At 41.2% G+C, this 25,422-nt stretch overlaps 1 long non-coding RNA gene across 1 annotated transcript in view; it reads right to left on the bottom strand.

Annotated features, from left to right (window-relative positions):
• LOC107970012 (uncharacterized) overlaps nt 1–24,938 on the bottom strand; it is a 37,264-nt gene extending 12,326 nt beyond the window's left edge. Inside the window, exons 1-4 of the long non-coding RNA XR_001712214.4 lie at nt 23,265–24,938; nt 20,597–23,088; nt 19,786–20,038; nt 11,749–11,871 (exon numbers count right to left, since the gene is read on the bottom strand). This is a non-coding gene — a long non-coding RNA (uncharacterized LOC107970012). The remainder of the gene's footprint in view (nt 1–11,748; nt 11,872–19,785; nt 20,039–20,596; nt 23,089–23,264) is intronic.
• Nucleotides 24,939–25,422: the final 484 nt, after the last annotated feature.

Below are 25,422 nucleotides of genomic sequence, written 5' to 3'. Positions count from 1 at the left end.
ACTGATCATCCCCCCAGACAAGGACACCAAGTTAACAGCTATCTACACAGAAAAAAAACACCTTCATAAGAACCAATAAACAGGCGAGCACTCATAGTACCTGGTTTTAACTTCTTAGTGCTGAAAAAGGCACTGAAGAGGTAGAAAGAAACAGTCCTGAGTTGCTGACGCCACCCCTCTCCCACCCCTGGCAGCAGTGGCCTGGTGCAGAGAGCCTCTTTGGGTGCTGGGGCAGGGAGAACCCAGCAATTCTGAGGCATTGAACTCAGTGTTGTCCTGTTAGAGCAGAAAGGAGAACTGGGTCAAACTCAGCTGATGTCTGCCCACAGAGGGCGCATTTAAACCAGCCCTAAACAGAAGCCAGTCATGGATCCCAGCAGTCAGAACTTGTGCCTGCAAATCTCACCACAGAGGGCTACAGTGCTCTGTGACTCCAAGTAAACTTGAAAGGCAGTCTAAACCATAAGGACTGCAATTCTTAGGCTAGTCCTAGTGTTGAATTAGGCCCAGAAGCAGTGGACTGGGGTGGGCGTGGTGGGGAGGTGGCTTGGATGCAACCTACTAAGACACCAGCTGGGGCAGCCAAGGGAGTGCTGGCATCACCCCTCCCCTAACCCCAGGCTCCACAGTTCGTGGCTGCAAAAGAGACCCCCTTCTTCCACTTGAGGAGAGGAGAGGGAAAAGTGGATAGGACTTTGTCTTGCATCTTGGATACCAGCTCATCCACAACAGGATTGGACACCAGTCAGAGTTGTGAGGCCCCCATTCCAGGCCCTAGCTCCTAGACAACATTTCTTAACACACCCTGGGCCAGAAGGGAACCCACTCCCTTGAAAGAAAGGACCAAGTCCTGGGAGCATGCATCACCTGCTAACTGAAGAGCCCTAGGGCCCTAAATAACGAGCAGCAATACCCAGGTACTACATCAAGGGCCTTGGGTCAGCCTCTGAGACTTGCTGGCTTCAAGTGAAAGTCAGCCCATTCCCAGGTGTAATGACTATGGGGCAAAATGCCTCCTGCTTGAGAAAAGCAGAGGCAGAAGTAAAGGGGACTTTGTCCTGCACCTTAGATACCAGCACAGCCACAGAGGGGCAAAGCATCAAACAGGCTCTTGGGATTCCTGATTCTAAGACTTGACTCTTGGACAGCATTTCTGGACCTGACTGAAGCCAGCAGGGAGCCCACTGTCCTAGAGGGTGAGTTCCAGGCCAGGCAGCATTCACCATGAGCTGACTGAAGTGCCCCTGGACTTAAGGAAACATGGGTGGTAGTCCAGCAGTACTCCTTGTGGCCTGGGGTGGTGGTGGCTACAGGGAGAGGCTCCTTTGCCCTTAGAAAGGGGAGGGAAGAGTAGGAAGGACTGTGTCTTATGGTTTGAGTGCCAGCACAGCTGTAATACAGTAACACCAGATAGACCTCTAAGGTCTTTGACTCTAGTCCCTGACTCTTGGATAGCACCTCTGGACCCACCTGGGGCCTGGGAGACCTCACTATCCCGAAAAGAAGAATACAGGCCTGGTCGGCTTTACCACCTGATGATCATAGAGCCCCAGGGCCTTTAGAGAACATAGGCAGTAGCCAGGGAATGGTTACAGCAGGCCTTGGGCAAGCCCCAGAGCTGTGTTGGATTCAGGTCTGACCCAGCCCAGTTGTATTGCTGGTGGTGCTTGTGTCACTCCACCCCCAGCTTTATGTGGCTCAGAACAGAGAGAACGATTTCATTTGTTTGGGAGAAAGTAAGGGAAGAGAACAAGAGTCTCTGCCCAGTAATCCAGAGAATTCTCCCAGATCTTGTCGAAGACCATCAAGTCAGTACCTCTATGAGTCTGCAAGAATCACAGCATTATTGGGCCTGGGGTGTCTCCTAAAGCAGATACAGCTTAGATCACAACACCCAAGTCTTTTCAAATATCTGGAAAGCCTTCCCAATAAGGATGGCTACAAATAAGCCCAGACAGTGAAGACTACAATAAACACCTAACTCTTCAATGCCCAGACACCAAAGAACATCTACTAGCATCAACACCATCCAGGAAAACATGACCTTACCAAATGAACTAAATAAGGCACCAGGGACCAATACTGGAGAAACAGAGATATGTGACCTTTCAAACAGAGAATTCAAAATAGCTGCATTGAGGTAACTCAAAGAAACTCAAGATCACACAGAGAAGGAGTTCAGAATTCTATCACATAAATTTAACAAAGAGATTGAAATAATTAAAGAATCAAGCAGAAATTCTGGAACTGAAAAATTCAATTGGCATACTGAAGAATGCATCAGATTTTCCTTTAATAGAATTTATCAAGCAGAAGAAAGAATTAGAGAGCTTGAAAACAGGCTATTTGAAAATACAGAGTAAGAGGAGACAAAATTAAAAAAATAAAAAACAATGCAGCGTGCCTACAGGATCTAGAAAATAATCTCAAGGGCAAATCTAAGACTTTTTGGTCTTAAAGAAGTGGTTGAGAAAGAGATATGGGTAGAATGTTTTTTCAAAGGAACAATACCAGAGAACTTCCCAAACCTAGAGAAAGATATCAATATCCTAGTACAAGAAGGTTATAGAACACCAAGCAGATTTAACCCAAAAAAGTCTACCTCAAGGCATTTAATAATCAAACTCCCAAAAGTCAAGGATAAATAAAGGATCCTAAGAGCAGCAAGAGAAAAGAGACAAATAACATAAAATGGAGCTCCAATATGTCTGGCAGCAAGCTTCAGGGGAAACTTTACAAACCAGGAGAGAGTGGCATGACATATTTAAAGTGCTGAAGGAAAACAAAAACAAAAACAAAAACAAAAATATTTCACCCTAGAATAGTATATCAGGCAGAAATAGCCTTCAAACATGAAGGAGAAATAAGTATTTTCTCAGACAAACAAGAACTGAGGGATTCCATGAATACCAGACCTTTCCTACCAGACGTGCTAAAGGGAGTACTCCCATCAGAAAGAAAAAGACATTAATGAGCAATAAATAATCACCTGAAGGTACAAAACTCACTGGTAATAGTAAGTAAATGGAAAAACAAAGAATATTATAACACTGTAACTGTGGTGTGTAAACTACTCTTATCCTAAGTAAAAAGACTCAAAAATAACCAATAAAAAATAATAACTAAAATAACTTTTCAAGACATCATCAGTACAATAAGATATAAATGGAAACAACCAAAAGTTAAAAAGTGAGGAGACAAAGTTAAAGCATAGAGTTTTATTAGTTTTCTTTTTGCTTGTTTGTTTGTTTATGCAAATGTTAAGTTGTTATTCAGTAAAATAATAGGTTATTTATAAGATAGCATTTTCAAGCCTCATGGTAACTTCAGACCAAAAAACATACAATGGACTCACAAAAAATAAAAAGCCGGAAACTACTTTATATGACCAGAGAAAATCACCTCTGCTAGAGGAAGATAGAAAGGAAAGAAAGAAGAAAGAGAAGACCAAAATACAACCAGAAATCAAATAACAAAATGGCAGGTGTATGTCCTTACTTACCAGTAATAACATTGAATGTAAATAGACTAAACTCTCCCATCAAAAGACATAGACTGGCTGAGTAGATTTAAAAAAAAAAAAACAAGACCCATTGATATGTTGCCTACAAGAAACACAGCCTACAAATACACACAAAGGCTTAAAATAAAGCGATAGAAAAAGAAACCCCGTGCCAATGGAAACCAAAAAAGAGCAGAAGTCACTATATTATATCAGACAAAATAGATTTCAAGAAAAAACTATAAGAAGAGACAAATAAGGTCACTATATAATGATAAAGGGGTAAATTCAGCAAGAAGATATAACAATTTTAAATATATATGCACCCAACAGTGGATCACTCAGATATATAAAGGAAACATTATTAGAGCTAAAGAGAGAGCTAGGCCCAAATACAATAATAGCTGAAGGTTTCAACACTCCACTTTCTGCATTGGACAGATCTTCCAGACAGAAAATCAACAAGAAATATCAGACTTATTCTGCATTATAGAGCAAATGTATCTAATAGATTCTTACAGAACATTTCATCCAACAGCTGCAGAATACATATACTTTTCCTCAGCATATGGCTCATTATCCAAGATAAGCCATATATTAGGTCACAAAACAAGTTTTAAAACATTCAGATGATTAGGGCATCTTCTCTGACCACATGGAATAAAAGTAGAAATTAGTAATGAGAGGAGTTTTGGAAACTATAAAAATACATGAAAATTAAACAACATGTTCCTAAATAACCAGTGAGTCAATGAAGAAATTAGGAAGAAAATTGAAAAATTTCTTGAAACAAATTATAATGGAAACACAACATACCAAAACCAATGGGATACAGCAAACTAAGAGGGAAGTTTATAGCTGTAAGTACCTATATCAACAAAAAGGAAACACTTCAAATGAACAATATAACAATACATCTTAAAGAACTAGAAAAGCAAAAGCAAACCTAACCCAAAAGTAGTAGAATAAAATAAATAATAAAGAGCAGAGCAGAAATAAGTTACATTGAAATGAGAAAAAATACCAAAGATCAATGAAACAAAAAGTTGTGTTTTTTTTGAAAAGTTTAACAAAATTGACAAATCTTTAGCCAGACTAGAAAAAAAAAGAAAGAAGATCCAAATAAATAAAATCAGAAATGAAAAAGGAGGCATTACAATTGATGCTGCAGAAATTCAGAGGATGATTAATGGCTACTATGAGCAACTATATGTCAATAAGTTGGAAAATCTAGAAGAAATAGACAAATTCCTAGATATATAGAACCTACCAAGATTAAACCAGGAAAAAATCCAAAACTTGAACAGATCAATAACATGTAACAAGATTGAAGCTGTAATAAAGTCTCCCAATAGAGAATAGCCAGGACCTGATAGCTTCAATGCTGAATTCTAACAAACATTTAAAGACCTAATACCAATCCTACTCAAACTATTCTGAAAAATAGAATAGGGGGACACTACTTCTAAACTCATTTTGCAAAGCCAGTATTATCCTAATACCAAAATCAGACAAACACACATCAAAAAAAGAAAACCACAGACCAATATCTCTGATGAATACCAATGCAAAAATCTCAACAAAATACTAGCAAACTCACTTTGGGAGGCCAAGGTGAGTGGATCACGAGGTAGGTCAGGAGATCGAGATCATCCTGGCTAACACTGTGAAACCCCATCTCTACTAAAAATACAAAAAATTAGCTGGGCATGGTGGCGGGTGCCTGTAGTCCCAGCTACTCAGGAGGCTGAGGCAGGAGAATGGCATCAACCCAGGAGGTAGAGCTTGCAGTGAGCCGAGATCACGCCACCGCACTCTAGCCTAGGTGACACAGCAAGACTCCATTAAAACAAAACAAAACAAAACAAAAAAAACTAGCAAACTGAATTCAACAATACATTAGAAAGATCATTCATTATGACCAATTGGGATTTTCTCTGGAATACAAGGATGGTTCAACATATGCGAATCAATCAATGTGCTACATCACATCGACAACGTGAAGGATAAAAACTGTATGATCATTTCAACTGATGCTGAAAAAGCATTTGATAAAATTTAACATCCCTCATAATAAAAACCCTCAAAAAACTGGGTGTAGGAGGAGCATACCCAAACATACTAACAGCCATGTATGACAGACCCACAGTTAATATCATACTGAATAGGAAAAAAATGAAAGCCTTTTCTCTACGATCTGGAACACAGCATGGGTTCCTTCCCACTGTCACCACTGTTATTCAAAACAGTACTGGAAGTTCTAGCTAAGGCAATCAGGCAAGAGAAAGATATAAAGGGCATCCAAATTAAAGAGAAAAAAGTCAAATTATCCTTGTTTGCAGATGATATGATCTTATATTTTGAAAAACTTAAAGACTCCTCAAAAAAACTATTGAACTGATAAAAAAATTCAGTAAAGTTGCAGAATACAAAATCAACGTACAAAAATCAGTAGCATATTTATATGTTAATAGTGAACAATATGAAAAAGAAATTTAAAAGGTAATCCCATCTACAATAGTCACACATGAAGTTAAATACATAGGGATTAACTTAACCAAAGAAGTGAAAGATCTTGATAATGAAAACTACAGAACACTGATGAAAGAAATTGAAGAGGACACCAAAAAATGGAAAAATATTCCATGTTCGTGGATTGGAAGAATCAATATTGTTAAAATGTTCATACTACCCAAAGAAAGCTACAGATTCAATGCAATCCCTATCAAAATACCAATGGCATTCTTCACAGAAATAAAAAAAATTATAAAATTTATATGGAACCACAAAAGACCCAGGATTTCCAAAGCTATTCTAAGCAAAAAGAATAAAACAAGAGGAATCACATTACCTGACTTCTAATTATACTACAGAGCTATAGTAATCACAACAGCTTGGTACTGGCATAAAAACAGACCCATGGACAAATGGAACAGAATAGAGAACCCAGAAACAAATCCACACAGCTACACTGAACTCATTTTTGACAAAGATGCCAATAATATAAACTGGGTAAAAGAGTCTCTTCAATAAATGGTGCTGGGAAAACTGGATATTCATATGCAGAAGAATGAAACTAGACCCCCATCTCTCACCATATACAAAAATCAATTAAAAATGGATTGGAGACTAAAATCTAAGGCCTCAAACTATGAAACTACTACAAGAAAACATTGGGGAAAATCTCTGGGACATTGATTTGGGCAAAAATTTCTCAACCAATACCCCACAAGCACAAGTAACCAAAGCAAAAATAGACAAAAGGGGTCACATCAAGTTAAAAGCTTTTGCACAGCAAAAGACACAATCAACAAAGTGAAGAGAGAATCCACAGAATGAGAGAAAATATATTAATTAATAACCAGAATATATAAAGAGCTCAAACAACTCTATAGGAAAAAAAATCTAAAAATTTTATTAAAAAATGAGCAGAATATTTGAGTAGACATTTCTGAAAAGAAGACACACAAATGGCAAACAGGCATATGAAAAGATGGTCACTATCATTGGTCATTAGAGAAATGCAAATCAAAACTACAATGAGACATTATCTCATCCCAGTTAAAATGGCTTATATCAGAAGACGGGCAATAACGAATGCTGGTAAAGCTATGGAGGAAAGGTAACTCTTGTATACTTTGGTGAGAATGTAGATTTTTACAACTACTATGGAGAACAGTCTGAACATTCCTCAAAAAAGTAAAAATTGAGCTACCATATGATCCAGCAATCCCACTTCTTGGTATATACCCCTAAGAAAGGAAATCAGCATGTGAAAGAGATATCTGCATTTCTGTGTTTGTTACAGCACTATTTACAATAGCTAAGATTTGGAAGCAACATAAGTGACCACCAATGGAAGAATGGATAAATAAAATGTGGTACATATACACAATGGAGTACTATTCAGCCATAAAAAATAAGAACCAGTCGTTTGCAACAATATGGATGGAACTGGAGATCATTATGTTAAGAGAAATAAGCCAAGCACAGAAAGACAAAATTGCATGTTCTCACCTATTGTGGTATCTAAAAATCAAAACAATTGAACTCATGGACATAGAGAGTAGAAGGATGGTTACGAGAGGCTGGGAAGGGTATTGGGAGGGTGGCAGAGGGAGGTGCGGATGGCTAATGGGTACAAAATAATAGCCGGAAAGAATGAATAAGACCTACTATTTGATAGCACAACAGGTTGACAATAGTCAATAATCACTTAGTTGTACCTTTTAAAATAGCTTAGAGTGTAATTGAATTGTTTGTAACTTGAAGGATAAATGCTTGAGGGGATGGATACCCCATTCTCCATGATATGCTTATTTCACATTGCATGCCTGTATCAAAACATCTCCTATACCCCATAAATATATGCACCTACTATGTACCCAAAAAAATTGAAATTAAAAAACAAACATGAGCGGAAGGCAAACAATTCTGCCTGAGGAGCAGCGGTTCCACCCAGTTTTCTCTCATAGAACCCCAGTTGCTGTCTTGGAGTTGGCTTGTGTCCAAACCCTCTACTTTGTTCCATTTGTTCTGCTCGTGTAGCCTGCCTTTGCTTTTGACCAGGCCCATGCCTAGCTGTATAGCTATCTGCTAACCTGGACTTACTGACCTGGAGTGCACACCATGCCTGCTCTCTCATGGCTGGCCTCACATGCTGAAGTCTGGACTTGGCTTCCTTCCCTGGATTCATGGTACCCGTGGGCACTTTCTGCTTTCCCTTGTGTTCCACGGCCATTCTTCTGGCCTGGCTCTGGTTCCTGGCCTTTTCTGAGAGAAGTCCTATTTTTCTGCTGCTTCTGCTGCTGCTGCTTCTGCCAGGCTGGGTTGGATTCCTTTGTACTCTTGTCTGAGCAGCTCAGAGTTTTTGTCATTTTTTTATTCCCTCACGTTACTAATAAGAAGTAATTGCAAGAAGGGTAGAAAGTAGAACCAGAATATTGTCTCCATTTTACAGATAGCTAGACTCAAATCCAAACATTAAGGTGGCTATGTTCGTCAAATTAAGACCAGCTTAATACAGTACCAACTTCCCCTGACACTCATTCCTGCTCTCTTCTCTGCCAGTATTCTCAAGATTTGGGAGAATGCTGTTGCAGTAACACAGGAGATGAGACCCAAAGCAGGACACACCACCTGCCAATGTCTTGTTCACCCTCAGCCCTCTGACATGACCTTGGAAGAAAGAGGAAATTCTGTTTCTATGTAAAGAAGGCCATCAAGGGAAGGTTTACTATATTGGTTTCCCAGTACTACCATAACAAAATACCACAAACTGGGTGGCTTAAAAAAACAGAAATTTGTTGTCTTATAGTTCTGGAGGCTGGTAGTTCCAAATCAAGGTGTTCAAAGAGCAATGTTCCCTCAGAAAACTGTAAGGGACTTTTTTTCTTGCTGCTTTGTAGCTGCTGGTGTTGCCTGCAATGTTTGGCATTCCTCAGCTTGTAGATGTATTATTCTGATGCTCCATCTTCACACAGCAGTCTCCCAGTGTCACTGTCTTCACCTGGCTGTCTTCATAGAGGATAATAGTCATATTGAATTAGGGGCCCACCCGACTCCACTATGATCTCATCTTAACTAGTTACACCTGTAACAACCCTATTTCCAAATGAGGTCACATTTTGAGTTACTGGGGCTTAGGACCTCAACATATCCTTTTTTCAGTGACACGTAAAGTTCACTCATAAAGTGACTATCATAAATTCAGCTCATAAAGGTATTAAAATAAGTTGAATTCCCTTTTAGGAGAAGAAGTGGTCCAAGGGCATGGGGATCACAGAGCGTGAAAAGGCAAACACACCTTAAAAATGCTTTTGAGGGCTGGTCACGGTGGCTCACGCCTGTAATCCCAGCACTCTGGGAGGCCGAGACAGGTGGATCATGAGGTCAGGAGTTCAAGATCAGCCTGGCCAACATGGTGAAACCCTGTCTCTACTCAAAATACAAAAAATAGCCGGGTGCGGTGGCACGCACCTGTAATCCCAGTACTCAGGAGGCTGAGGCAGGAGAATGGCTTGAACCTGGGAGATGGAAGTTGTGGTGAGCTGAAATCGTGCCACTGCACTCCAGCCTGAGTGATAGAGTGAGACTCTGTCTCAAAAAAAAAAAAAAAAAAAATATATATATATATATATATATACACACACGCACATATGCTTTTGAGGTTTGCATCAAGAAGCAGGTACCCAGGTATCCTATCTTCTAGGTCCCCTCCTCACAAGGCAGGAGAGGCTCACAGGCACCAGCTCCCCTGCAGGGCCTTGTAGGAAGACTCTGACGACAGCAAGATCTCCCCAACACATATTATAAAGTGAGAGGCACAGGCATTTGTCCCTTTGCTTCTGGGGAGAGTCCTGCATTCAAAACTTTTCTTGACACTTAATTCAATCTTGTCCTCAAATTTTCCAGAATCTAGAGGCCAAAACTAAGGTTCAGTTCTTGAATTTGCCTCATGTTCAAGTGTTATCACATTTATTATACTGAGGACATGTGGCCCAGATGAGTATGTTCTTTATACAGGTTGGAGAATCTGGAAAATCTAGAAATCAAACTACAGTCTCAGTTGAAAAAGCCAGGGAGATTTATTCTGAAGAAGAGAATAAAGGATTGGGGAATGGAAATAATGACTGCTTTCAAACAATTGACGAGCTGTTACTTAAGGAGACAAATGGTTCTTACATATTAGTTTTTCTTTTTGATAGAAACCCCTAGCAAACAAAAAATATTAATACAGAAGTATAAAGAAATTGAACAGGGAAAAAGAGAGAGAGAGATGCTCAAGTTGAAGCAGAATGTTCCAGGAGATAGGCCAAGCTCTCTCAAAATATAATTTTGAGCATGTCAAAGACTCAAAGAACCTGAGAGTTGTAAAGCAACTTGAGGTAATGTCATCTTTTTTTTCTTTCTTAGTGCAGGAAATACTTTTATTGCATTCCTGACAGTGGTCTTCTAGCTACCACTTGATTATTTCAAAGACACAGAAATCACTAACTATACCACAGAGCATCCCATTACCTTTTGGATGGTCAGTTTTAATTATTAGAAGATTCTTCCTTATCTTGAGCCAAACTTTAACCCTTGATTTCAACCACCCTTTGGATAATCCTCGGCCTAGTTTCCAGTGTATGTTTTCCAGACAGGGTTCCATTCAGCCCTAGGGTTTCTGGAGACCCTCCTGTATCTGTCTATGATGGAATGAGGAAGAGAGAGTGATAACACTTGAACATGAAGACAGTGCAGAAATCATATAATTAATTTTCTCATTTACTTGTAGTCCTGAGACGGAGGGCATAACCTGCAGAAGTCAAGTTTGCCTATATATATATATATATATATATATTAATTTAATTTTTTTTTTTGGAGGCACAGTCTTACTCTGCTACCCAGGGTGGAGTGCAGCGGTATGATCTTGGCTCACTGCAACTTCTGCTTTCTAGGCTTAAGTGATTTTCATGCCTCAGCCTCCCAAGTAGCTGGAATTGCAGGTGCACACCATCACGCCCAGTTAATTTTTGTATTTTTAGTAGAGACAGGGTTTCACCATCTTGGCCAGGCTGGTAACTCAGGCAGTCTGCCTTCCTTGGCCTCTCAAAGTGCTAGGATTATAGATGTGAGCCACATTGACCAGCCAAAACATTTGTGATACTGAATTCCAATCCTCTCAGAAGTGATCATGAAGACTAATTTCCTGGTTCCGAAAGTTTTCCTTTATTTGATCTTTGTATGTCATTTTACTGTCACAGAGTTGCTAGGGAGTAATCATTTCCACTGTCAGCCTACCCTAGACACACACCATGCTCATTCTTAAATCCATGAGTGTAGCACACTTTATCCCTCAACTAGTACTGATTGTATTTAGCAGGTTGCAGTCATTGAAGGCAAGGACTCTGTATCCACATGCACTAATGCTTGCCTTTTACTAGGTGCTCTATAATGTGTGTTGAATGACTGAATGATGCATCTTTCTATGCTGTTATTCTTGGCTTCTTGTCTATATTCCCTCTCCCTACCCATCTAAATTGGATGATAAGCAACTTGAGGTGAGGTCTGATGCTCTGTATGCTGCTGAAATGGCAGAGCCCTTAGGGAATGCTGGGCACTGGAGAGTAACAGAATAAATACTGTTGATGGATGATTAGAGAATGAGTGGGTCAATTGTTGCCATGTAAGTCTGGGATTCATACACATGGGCATGTACTTACATTTCTATTCATGTTTTATATAAAGGGCTTTTGACTCACCTTGGTACCTTGATCCAGTTTCCTCCAGCACAGTCCTGTAGTCAATGCTCGGGTCATGGAAATACTTCACATAGATGCGACAGCACACACATCTTTTATGAGCTCTGGTGACTTGGGTTGTACCTTGAAATTGCAAAAGTGAAGGTTTGTTTAATGATTTTAATTAATTTTAATTACTTACATTTTGAATGGTGACTTAGCATTCTGAATCCCAGCCCCTCAGATCACTCTGGGATGCATGCCAATTTCCTCATTACACACTGCTCCCCTAACACTATTTGATAATGAAAGGCTTTAAAGCAACCCCCACTCAAATATTCAATATGTAATGGGGAGCTCTTGGGAGACAGGAGTGGATTACAGTGTGAGGTATAGATAATATAGCTTATTGGACCTGAATTTATAAAAAGATATTTTCAGCGGGGGAACATTCTGCTTTTGGCAATGAGGCAGAACTCTTCCTCCTTTTACCCTTGTCACTATGCTTCAGTGTCCTAACCCTAATGCAATCCTCATCAATGCCTGGAATGATGAGCTAATAGGAGCAATAGTCCCAAAGGGATTAGATGGCATTTCCCATAAAGGTTGAAATGTCATTTAATTTTAAAAGATGTATTGGAGATAAATCAGAGGAGAGCGAGAAGTGGGAAGCATTCACTCACTAACGGAGAGGACATAGGTGAGATACTTTTTAGTTTTAGATGGTAAAACACACACCAGCATAGACTTCCAAGCAAGGTTGAGAACTCCCTAGGGGCAAAGACCATAGCATTTTGTAATGTACGTGAACTTTGACACAATACCAGTGAAGTTCCAAACACTGAAATGTTTTAGCTGTGGGATCAGGGCAAATAATTTGGCACTCAGAATTTAGTTTCCACAGTTCTAAACTCATTCCTGTCTCAACGACCATGGAGAAAGTTCAATATAGTATTTGGCACATATTAGATGCCCCCAAGTAGTAATCTCTTCCCTCCTTTATCTTATGTTTAAAACTATAAACAGGTCTTGTTTTTTTTTTTTTTTTTTTGAGACCACATAGGGAAAGTTCTACCTAGAGGCAAGGGAGGATAAAATGATTCCTGGAATTATATATAGTGCCGAAATATTCCAAGGATATGATAATTTAACAGGCCTCATTTGTCTGTCTCCACTCTGATGTTGTCTAGAGAGAAAAGCAGTAGTAGAAGAAAGAGTTATATCTGCTGGAGAATGTATGACAAACTTGATCCAATAGGTGATGGCCTATGGCCCTGGTTTCCTGAGGGTCCTGAGACTATGAATGAATGTTGTTCAGAGTGCTTGTGCTAGTGATGTAGCCTGAACCAGCTGATCAGTCTTGGGCATCAGAGAACTATGTATACAGCTTCCTGCTGCTGCTGAGACACTCAGCTTATTATCAGAGCTGAAATGGGAGGGGGTCAGACTACTATATTTTTGTGGACAATGTGGCTCACAGAGGAGTAAGATATAGCCACTCGTTTATTCAAAGGATTTAGAAACACTACTTTTTGATGTGAAGGCTGAATGTTACTCCAATTCCAGATGCTTATCAAAGATATTTACTGGTCATCATATAAGATATTTCATTTCTCTCTTTTTCTCTGCCCATTTCATTCTTAACTGGCTGCTTTTCCACTTTCTTTATTTTCCCTTGGCTAACAACTGAGAGTTGCCATTTGAAGTCTCTGTCAGGAGTTGTGAAGTAGAAATTCGTTAAGGTGATTAGGAATTGTTATCAAAGGAAAGAAATTTTAAGAATTATATGAGGCCAGAAGAGATGGCTTATGCCTGTAATCCCAGAACTTTGAGAGGCCAAGGCAGGCAGATCGCTTGAGCTCATGAGTTTGAGAGCAGCTTGAGCAACATGGCAAAGCCCTGTCTCTACAAAAATACAAACATTAGCAAAGGTTGGTGGTGTGTGCCTGTAGTCCCAGCTACTCAGGAAGCTGAGGTGGGAGGATTGCTTGAGCCTAGGAGGTTGAGGCTGCAGTGAGCTGTGATTGCGGCTTTGCACTCCAGCCTAGATGACAGAGTGAGACTCTGTCTCAAAAAAAAAAAAAGAAACAGAAAAAGAAGGGAATTATATGAGTTCACCAAAGTCAAGGATATTTGTTCTTAGCAGACTTCTTTTCTTGATCAACTCCTTGTCAAAAGACCGAAGCGGAAGTGATGGGTGCTGCCACCCAGGGATGTTGGAAGCGAAGGTGAACTCAGTAGAGGTGAGTCAAGTGGGAAGTAGCCGACCTCTTTTCTGTCCACAGTCTGTGCATAATTCATAGCACAGAGATTACATACAATTTCTTATTCGTGAACCATTAAGCAGACTGGTTATTACTCTTGGCCAACTGAAAGGAGATGACTCCCTCTACCAGCATCAAGGACACATAAACATTCTCAGACCCTTAGAAAACAGTCATCGGTTCCTTCAAAGTCCTTAGTTTTGAACTCTTGCTAAGCTGTTGCATATCCACTTTCAAAAGGACCTTTTGCACCAAAAGACTCCACTGTCAGCAGGTGTAAATACAAGTATCACTCCTGGAGTATGGAGGACTGAGGGACAGGAGGTATACAGGCTGAAAGGGAAAGAAAAAAATAGAAGGAGTAAAGTCTACTCATTTTCTTCCTTATGGCAGTTGGAACTGAATAAAAAATAAGCCAGGGGCCCTACATTAACTAGCTTTCAATTCTATTCCTTCCTCTCAGCCCCATTTCCCCTGTCTTCTCATCCACATCAGAAGATGGTCCAAGTGTCTGCAATCTTGAGATGAATCATAACGGGTATTTGAAGTAAAAGCTGGGAGTACTACTTCTGCTCTTGTGTTTTCCATGCAGCCAGAGTGAGTGAAGAGAGAAGAGCAGATGGGAGGGGGAGTCAGAGAAGAAGTGTGGGCACGCAAGCTTTGTGTCATGGGAACTTCCCCCCAAGAGTGGGGTGCATTGTCATCGTGGTTTCACATAGGTGTGTGCCACAAGACACTGAGACTCACCTGCTTTCTTTACCCAATAGTTTAGAAAGCCAGCAAAATCCTTGTGTAGCCTGGATCAAATTCACTCACATGCTACCCTGCTCAAGGTCCCAGAAGTATTTTTGTGTTCAATGCTATGGAGTAAAAGCTAAAAAGATATATTTCCTGTCTTTGCAGTTTAACAAATTTTTATAGGCATTTCATATCTGACAGCCATTTCATGCTTCTTTTACTAAAGCTTGGGAGGCAGCCGGGGCCAGTTCTCAACACCTTTGAGAAGAGAATTTTGCTTCTCTGAAATTTTAGAGCAAGTTTTTTATAGCTTTGGCTCCTGTGTGTTCCTCGGCGCCTGTATGTGACGCATGTTGTGTTGCTTCCACATTTTTGTCAGTGTCTGGAAGTCTCCGAAGAGTTGGCAATGTCTCTCGCTAGCCCCAGGGACTCACTTTTGTTTCTTCATTGACTGAGTTTGTTCACTCTCTTTCTACTCTTTTCTTTTCTTCTCTCACTTAAAAAAAAAAAAAAAAGCAAAAGGCATTTTGAATGAGTGAGGCAGTGAGGTGCCAGAGTTGTGACTTCCATACCTCAGTGAGTAATGATAGGATTAAAAAACATTCCATATGTTTCATTCAGGTAGCTGTCCAGGGACGTTGCCAGAAATAGAAAGTGATAGAAAGCAGGATATCACAGTGGAGCACAATACAGAGCCGTGTTCACAGAGTCCCGTTACACCTCTTTCTTCCCTTCCCATCCAGCTCCCCAGGGACTGGAGGAGCTGGGATGAAAGAGCCTTTCATGGAATGAAAAGCCAAGAAAGCCACACAATTGCCAGTGTCTTGGAGACAACAGTAAATGGAGTGTGACGCTCAGTTAATTAAGTGATGAAGGCAACAGAGCTCTTCCTGAGTTCGGTTGCCCTGGTCCCTTCAGAAGCAGAGGCAAGTCTGAGTTCGAGCCCTTCTGGTCCTAACAACTTTGCCATCAGGGGTTTATCTGAGCTCTGCCTTGAGGCAGAGTGAAAAATAATCACCACCAATTCTAAAGCTGACAGAAGTTCTTTTTCGAGGTGGTTCTCCTCCGCTGCGGTGGCGTGTGGTGTGTGGAAATAGCATTGAATTTGCAATCCAGTAGTCTCAGATACCAGTCCTGGCTGGACTTCCTTCTTGCTACAACTTGATTTCTCCTCCGTAAAGTGGGTTAACAGTCATTCTTACATCAAATGGCTATTGAAAGGATCAAGTAACATAAATATGTGTTTTATAAACTAATAGGTATTATCATGACATTGACATTGTAACTACTCCTAACTGGACTGAAAACATTCAAAGAAAGGCAGACTAGAGCTGATGAGAAAATGAAAGAGGTCCAAATGGAAGGGAGTGAATTGATATATATTTCTTTTTTTTCTTGAGACAGAGTCTCACTCTGTCACCCAGGCTGGAGTGCAGTGATGTGATCTCATCTCACTGCAACCTCTGCCTCCCAGGTTCAAGCAATTCTGGGACTACAGGTGTGCGCCACCATCCCCGGCTAATTTCTGCATTTTTAGTAGAGATGGGTTTTTTGCCATGTTGGCCAGGCTGGTCTCGAACTCCTGGTCTCAAGTGATCTGCCCGCCTGAGCCTCCCAAAATGCTGGGATTACAGGTGTGCACCACTGCGTCCAGCCAATTGATAATATTTTCGTGAAGTACATATACATACGTATACATACATATATATTTTATTTTCATTTATTTATATTTTGAGATGGAGTTTTGCTCTTGTTGCTCAGGCTGGAGTGCAATGGTGTGATCTTGGCTCATTGCAACCTCTGCCTCCCAGATTCAAGCAACTCTCCTGCCTCAGCCTCCCGGGTGGCTGGGATTACAGGCATGAGCCCCCACACAAGGCTAATTTTGTATTTTCAGTAAAGACGGGGTTTCACCATGTTGGTCAGGCTGGTCTCGAATTCCTGACCTCAGGTGATCTGCCTGCCTTGGCCTCCCAAAGTGCTGGGATTACAGGCATGAGCCACCATGCCTGGCTATATATTTTTATTTTTAAAATTAGGTTACACATGCCATCTTAAAAATTAGCCCTTGTTTTTTCTTGTCTCCTCATTCTATTTTGTTTTCTTTAACATTAGCCCACCCAGCTGGCTAGAGAAAAATTAAATCACAAATGAATAATCATTTAATTGTGATTTTTGCACAGTAGTAAGTGCTCAGGATGTATATGAATTAACCAGAAAGTCCACATCTAGTAGACAAAAAGAAGACTCCCTGGATGAAGCCTGGGTAGTCTTCTGGCAATGATCCGCCTGTCTCTGCATGGAAGGTGGCCTGCCTCTCAGAGATTCTTGAGTCCCTCCTATGACCTCTGGATTTATTGGTGTTCACTTGACAAATGAACTTAGCCATCTGAGTTTCTGAATTTGTCTGAACAATGTGAGTTTGGTTTCTCAGAGGTCTTTGCTCCTGGTGCCTATATCTGCTTCTCCCCAGAACATCATCTCAACTTTTCATCTCCACATCCACACCCCTAGACTAATAAGTCAATCCTTCTCTGCGATTGCTCCTAACTTTATTGGTTGGTGTTGACACCACTAGCCTTGTCAGAGCTATTGAATAGGTAAGTTTTTGCATTCCTTTTCTTGACAGATTCAAAGTCTTTATTTATGTCTTTCCTAAGGTAAAAACTTTCTCAGAATCTCAGGTGTGTCCTATAATTTATAAAATAATATAAAACTCCAACCAAGTCTGGTATGAAAGCATATATCAGCATTTCCAGTGGTACCCAAATGCCCATCCCCAGTCTTTTCAGATACAATAGGTGAGATTACATTAAAACAGTGGTTCTCACATTCTTCTACAATCTGGCATTCTCAGATTAGAAGAGATAGCTCAGTACAGAAGTGATTCTTGTGAGGATAGGAGGGGTGGTAAGGGGAAATACCTTTCTTCAGTTGGACCAGAAGCTTGAGGAGGAAGAGGAGGTATGCTAATTTACATAGGACTCTCCAGTGGGAGCTGGAATGTGGTTAAGGCTAAACACATGAATTGACCATCAGGGTTACTTCTTGAAACATGAGACTAATGTCACTACTCCTTGGCTTTCATCATCAGCTCTAGAACCACAATTTTTCCATAATGTATCATATGATTATAATTTGACTTGTTCAGGCTCCTCCCAGGACCAGAGCACAAACTCATGCTGTACCTCTATTCAGATGTTTTTATATTGTTCCATGGAGCTGCAATCTCTTTTGGGAACTGTACCAGGCTACATAGTATGCCTCCTTCATATTAATGTTCACCCAGAACCTCAGACCTTATTTGGAAATAGAGACAGTGATGATGAATTTTATGTGTTAACTTTACTGGGTTAAGGTATAGACCAGATATTTGGTCAAACATTATTTCAGGGTGTGTTTGGAGTGTGTTTATGGAAGAGATTAGTGTTTCAATTGGTAGACTGAGTGAAAAAGAGCACTCTCACTAATGCAGTTGGGCAGCATCTAATATATTGAGGGCCCAGATAGAACACAAAGGCAGAGGAAGGATAAATTTGCTCTATCTTTTAGAGCTGAAATGTCTGTCTTCTCCTGCCCTCAGACATCTGTGCTTCTGGTTCTTGGGCCTTCAGACCCAGAATGGGACTTACACCATCATCTTCTCTGGTTCTCAGGCCGTTAAACTTTAAAAGAATTGTATCACTGGCTTTCCTGGATCTCTAGCTCACAGATGACAGACTGTGGGGCTTCTCAGCCTCCAAAATCACATGAACTAATTCTTATGATAAATTACCTCATATATATATTTATAAATAAAGCAGATTGCCCTCTGTAATGTGGGTGACCTTAATCTAATCAGTTGAAGGCCTGGATAGAACAAAAAGGCAAACCCTACTGCAAGTAAGTGGGAACTCCTCCTGCCTGGCTGGGAGCTGGGACATTGATCTTTCCTGGCATTTGGACTCAAACTGAAACATCTGCTCTTTTTGGGTTTCAAGGCTGCTGGCTTTTGGACTGAAACTTATAGCACCGGCTTTCTTGGATTTCGGGCCTTCAGACTCAGACTGAACTGCACATAGCACCCCCGGGTTTCTAGTTGCCAACTGCAGATCTTGGGACCTCTCAGCCTTTATAATTGTGTGAGCCAGTTCCTTATAATAAATTGTGTGTGTGTGCCTGTGTGTGTGTGTGCATGCAATCTCCTATTGGCTCCATTTCTCTACAGAACCCTGACTAATACAGGGGCTTTGGAGATGTAATTTATTAATCTAAGATAAGGTCATACTGCATTAGGGTGGGCCCTGTTCCCACGACTGATGTCTTTATAAGAAGAGAAAACAGAGGCAGAGGCTCTTAGAGAGAACATCACATGATGACAGAGGCAGAGGTTAGGGTGATACACCTGCAAGCCCAGGGACACCAACGACTGTCAGCAACCACCAGCAGCCAGCAGAGAAGCATGGAGCAGATTCTCCCTTGGAGTACCCAGAAGGAACCAACTTTGCTGGTATCTTGATTTCAGACTTCTAATCTCCAGAACAGTGAGAGGATACATTTCTGTAATTGTAAGTGATCCAGTTTGTGGTACTTCGTTATGGCAGTCCTAAGAAATTGCTACAGTTTCCTACTCAACAACCTGCCTGCAATCAGTTCCTCTCTACTCTCTACTGCCATCCAGGACCGAGGTGCTGTTTCCCAGGCCCACCTGATGTCACATTGCTCCAGCAATGTGATGAAGGCCCTCCTACTCTTACCCTCCCCATCTGCCTTCCCTGCTGATGAGCAGCTGTCTGTCTGGGTCTCTTCTAGTGCCTGCCCTGAGTCTTTCCCTGTTATGGTCTGGAACAAGCAGTCACAGCCTTCTTGCTACCTTCACTGGCACCATCGGATGGCCTGGACTCCCACCTGCTTCCTGATGTCAGCCCTCTGGCCACAAGGAGCCATCCACCTGGCTGCAGCAGGGTCCGTCTCCACAATGCCTACTCCATCCCCACTGTGTTGGGAGGAGATAGTTTGTTCTAGGTCTGATTCCAGTCTATTTTACCCTCTTAGATATCCTTCTGTGCCAGGTTACCTGGTGAGGCAGGAAAGTCAGGATCTGAATTCTCTGAAATCTTGTTGTCATCCCCTCAGAAAGTATTGTTTGATGCAGGCGTCCTCCTGCCTCCATTTTATTTACTATGCAGCAAGTAGAGTCCCTTTATCTGCTTGGCACTTGGCCTCATTTAGATTCTTAAATGTGCTGGCAAAAGAGTCTGTCTTTCTGTGGGGAGCTCCTTTTGTTCTTTCATCCTTTTGACTTTCTTCCTTCTTCCTCTTCCTTTCTTCTAAAAATGAAAACAAAGGAATTTTAAATGAGCCATTTCATTGCTTACAAAAATGGTCTTATCCATATTTTGGTGAGTAATTAGTAGCATCGGAATCCTGCCTGAACAATTTTTTTTGCCTCCCATCCCACCCCAATCAGCCTAAAAGTTATAATCTCTAAAATCAGAGTAAGAGGATACTTTGGCTGCTTCTTATGCCCAAAAAATTATATATATGTACATATGTGTACATATATATGTCTTTTTGTGTATTTATAGAGTATGTGAGACAGAGAAAGACAGATTAACTAATCACTCACAGGAGGCGTATGACACATGGATACAAGAGGCAACTACAAGGATTACTAGAAGCCAGTTGGGTGAGAACCGTGTACACCTGCACAGGACAGATGCTGGAAACAAAGATACACTATCTCTGGCACCTTTTTATGGAAAAAGAAATTTACCTCACTTTGGGGATGTGTGACTGTGGAGAATGTGGCTTAGTATTTATGGAGTGTTCATCTTGTAGTTAGTGGTTTGTCAATTTGTAAAATTTTAGAACAGAGGACCTCTTACCTTAAAGATTAGCAAATGGAGCCCACGGAGGTTATCCATTCCATAAGCCACAAGCAATAAAGTATGGCCACTCACATCTAGAAACACATCTTCAGTGCAGAATCAGTGCCCAGCAATCACAGGACTGAAAGGAACTTTCATGACTTTTCTTCTCTGTCAACAGTAATAGGTGGATCTTTGGGATTTCTGGTCATTTAGGCCACTCAGTAACTGGATCCCAGTTTCCCTAATAATGTGTTGCATTTGCAAAGTCGACCCCAGAATAATCTGCTTCTTCTAGTCCCACTGTCCAGTGTGCCATGAGATAGATACCTGCTCTTCTTGTCCTTTTTTGTCTTCATAGATAATGTTTATGTATACACTGTATATAATAAAGGGAGATTTTACCAGTGGGTTAGGATTGGCACAGATCATGCTAAAACTCTTTCCATAATTTAGCAGATACTCTCAGAGCACCTCTCACATGCCCTCAATCCTTTGCCGGTTACCAGTCGTGCATACAGTTTCAGATGTGCTTCTTTTCAGGACAGTCAGTCCCCAACTCTGTCCGAGGACTTCCCTCAAGATCCAGAACTTCAGCTTTTCTTGTGTATGCAGACAGCTGCAAGAGCTTAGGAATTTACATCCCTCAGGGAGTATCCCTTAATGACTGATGCGTGTGAGGGTATAAATAGTCCAGCTACCCTGCTTCTAGTTTGGGATAACCCTAGTTTTGTGATTTACTCTCCAGTGTTTCCTTGCATGACTGAGCTAAAGTTACACTCACAGAACTTTGCTTCCTATTGCACCCTTGCTTGGCTTCCTTCCCTTTCTATGTCCCACTTCCCTTCTCCCCTGTGGATTTTGCGAGGGGGCACTGTGTAATAAACCACTTCCATAAAGATCATCATCTCAGAGTCTGTTTTTCAGGGACCAGAACCCAGAACACATGGACTATCTTATTTAGTGCTTTCAACAAGCCCATAATGTAAGTTTTTACAGAAGAAAAAACAGAGGCTCGGAATTATGGAGCCAAGATTCCTGTCCAGTTTCCCTGGCAGCTGAGTCCATGCTCTCAGCCCCTCCACTGTATGAGGCTTAGTTCTCTGGTGCTCCTCTTCCCCTGACTCAGGGCTGGCTAACCCACTCTTATTCCTGGGTAGGTGGAGCCAATGTCCTCTATCAAGTTTCTCTCAGCTGACCCCAGCATGTCCACTAGGGAATTTGACCTTTTTCCCAAGTCTTTGTAGCTCCTTTACTGAGTCTGGACTCTAGAAATCCCGTACATCGTCATCCCCCATGAGCACCAATGAATGATTTAGACTCCAAATGAATATACATAGCATACATTGTACTCAAAACCTTCACCCCACATACATTTGAACTCTAGAGTTAGATTCCTTATGCCCTTGCTATTCAAAGTGTGGTCTGTGGACTAGCAACACGGACATCATCTGGGAGCTTGTGAAAAGTGCAGAAGCTCAGGACCCATCCCAGATCTGTTGAATCAGAATCTGTACATTGAGAAGACCCCCTAGGAGTCATGTAGGTTTTAGAAATTGAGCCTGAGTGGAACAGGACCTGATTTTGCCACGCTCCCATGAATTCAGCCACCTGGATTCCAACCCAGTCCCTCTGCACACCACCCCTCCCTGGCATGAGCTCCCAGCATTCCGTTTAGCCAGGACCAGGCCTTCTGTGTCTACTCAATTCACAGGATTGTGAATCTCTCCTCTAGCTAAGGAATTCTGCCTCTCTTCTACAACAATCTCCCTCTCGATCAATTTAAAGTTATTTTTTCCTGAACTAAAATGGACTCTCACCTTGGGTGGGAACAAGATGGCTATTTGCCTAAAAGACAGATAAGCTACGCATACTCTTAATATAGAGGATACAACCTGCAGGAAAGACTCAAGTAGAAAGTGTAAGATGAGTCCTGATTTCTAACTTGAATTAAAAAATACCTAATGCCCTGACTAGAAAGATACATTCTAAGAAAGGAGTACCTCCACGTCAGATCATTTGTGAAAAGTGATTCCTTGAAGGTTGGCTGTATTGACGGCAAAGATTGCTGCATTCAGCTGTTCTTTATTAGAACTCCTGAAGATACACCTTCTTGGAAATACAAACCTGCTCTGTGGAAAAGGGAGAGAAATTTGTGGAAGAACAGATGGAAGTAGTGAGGACGCTGCTCCATAGGTTTATTTTGCAATCTTCACAGGCAGTTTTATTAAAAAGACTTCCAGTCATAATAGGGCTGTGAGTGACGTTTGTTGAGAAAGGAAATAATTTGGTAGATGGCTAGTTCCATATGCAGAGCTATTGCAGCCACAAGGAGATCTGAAGGTATGGAGATTACTTCAGATATTTGTTATGGTAAAACACCAGCAGGCCTGACTTCTTTCCACCAACAGTAGCTCCTTTTAACTCCAGTAGCAATTCAGCTTTGCTTTTTTCCCCATTCATTCAATTTTTCCGTGGCCCTTCTTAAGTCCTCCTTATTTGGCCTTGAGCTGATCAAAAGAGAGATTTCCATTGTATATCAAAGAAAAGTTTAAAATACTTACCCTGTGGTAAGTATTTATCTCTCCCATTCCAGAGAGAAAGTGGCCATAGACAATATGGACATGAACAAGAGTGGTTGTGTAGCAATAAAACTTCACAAAAACAGGCAAAGGGTGCATTTTACCTGAGCCCAGCTCTAGAGAGACTTTTTGATCTTCTCCATCACACATCTTCACCCTGGTCCAAGCTACCTTTATTCCTTGGGAATGTAACAGTAGTTTTCTAATTAGTCTCCTTCTGCTTCCATTCTTATCAGCCTCTAATTCTTTCTTCCCACAGCAAAATGAACTTTAAAACATAAGTCAGAACATGTCCCTCCCATGTTAAAACCCTTCTGTAGGTTTCCTTTTCAGAAAGCTTTGGATATTCTGCCATCACCTCCCCTCCCCTTCCAGTCCCTATCTTCATCTCTTATTGCTATTCTCTTGGTGTCTCTGTCACATTGCCTTTCTTTCAATCCTTAAAACACTCCAACTTCTTTTCTATCTCTGGGCTTCCCATAGGTGGGGCTCTGCCAAAAAGACTCCTCTCCCTCCTTTGCCTGGATAGCCCTGCTCCTGTTTTAAGTTCTAGAATTGGTGTCGTGTCCTACACTGGCTCCAAACTGAATTTCACCTTCTTTGTTATTCTCTCATATGGCAGCTTGCTTTTTTTTTTTTTTTAAAGCACTTTGTGTAATATGTAATTATAAGTATACCTTTGTTTGTTGGCCACCTGTCTCCACCAATGCAGTAAGCTCTGTGACAGCAGAGGCCATGCAGTTTGCCACCATGGACTCGGTGTCCAGAGCAGTGTTGGCACAGGGTAGGCCCAGGGTCTTGATTTTTGATAAATGAATAATTGGGCAAATGTGTAAATCAGGTGATTGTGTGTGATGGGAAAAGGATTCTTTGGGTAGAAACACAACAGGGTGCAAAGTCAACACCAGATCAGTTGCAGATTGTTTTGTGGGAAATGAATGATTCAACAAGAAAAGCCAAGTAAAGACTGAGGTAGGGGCTGGGTAAGAACAAAGGAGTTAGTAGGCAGCAAGTGTATTCACGTGCTGTGGACTGAATGTGTCTCCACAAAATTTGTGTGTTAAAATCTCACACCTCAATATGATGGCGTTAGGAGGTGGGGCCGCTGCGAGGTGATTAGGATGTGAGGATTGAGCTCTCCTGAATGATATCAGTGCCTTATAAGAAGAAACACTAGAGAGCTTCCTCTTCTCTTTCTTTCTCCCTCCCCGCTGCCACACCCCCCCCCCCCCGCCCCCCGCCCCACGATGTAAGGATACAAGAAGACAGCCATCTGTAAAAACCAGAAAAAAGGACTTCAAAAAGAACCCAACCATACTGGAACCCTAGTGTTGAACTTCCAACCTCCAGAACTATGAGAAAAAAAAGTTTGTTATTTAAGCCACCCAGTCTATGGCACTCTGTTATAGCAGCCTGAACTAAGACAATGAGAGACAGAAGACCCTTGAAGGCAGAAACCAGATTTCTTTGTTTCTTTTCGTGTCAGTGCATGACAGAATACTCCATAAATCCCAGTGTAAACTCAGAAAATGAAAAGAAAAAGTACTTGATTAAAGGATGAAAGCTTAGAGAGGGTTTTGGGGGGCTCCCGTACAGTTTTAAGGTTCAAAGACAAACACATTAGGAGTCAGGGGACATTCTACTTGGTTAAGTACTAAAGAGAATGGAAAATTAGAAAAAAGAATATGATTGATTCCTTAGGGTAATAGAGATAGAAGATTTGGTTAGTGGAAGTATGGTAGAGAAAGGAATGAAAGACAGGGCTAATTATTTCCCAGTATTCCTTCTTTCTTTCTTCTTTTTAGTAATAGAATCTCTCACATCTTTACTTGAGAACACAAATTTTTGTGATACCCCATATTTTCCAGTCTGCTTTGCAGTTAGATATGCCATGTTCCTAAGTTTTGGACAATATATGTGAGTGGAAGTGAAGCATGCATCACCTGAATCTTTACAATGTAACAAGTTTCCCTCTACTCTGCCTTTCCTTCTTTCTGTTCCACTACTGAGTGTGGTGACATCTGGAGTAGCCACTTTGACCCTAACATAGAAGCCTCATGTTGACGATGGAAACACTGGAGCAACCAGCCTTGGTCCCCGTGTGACTCTGTGGAGCAGAGCTGCCTGTCCACCCTGTGCCTCCCACTAAGTTTCTGCCTTATTTAATCTCATGTATTTAAGGTTAGAGCAGGTTAGCCTATTACATAGCTAAAGCAGTGTGGTAGAGCTAGAAAAAAAAGTGCCCTTCTCAGGAGCCATGTA

This window comes from Pan troglodytes, chromosome 1 (assembly GCF_028858775.2).
Source record: "Pan troglodytes isolate AG18354 chromosome 1, NHGRI_mPanTro3-v2.0_pri, whole genome shotgun sequence".
Classification (NCBI taxonomy): Eukaryota; Metazoa; Chordata; class Mammalia; order Primates; family Hominidae; genus Pan; species Pan troglodytes.
This window is presented reverse-complemented; position numbering and strand designations above follow the sequence as displayed.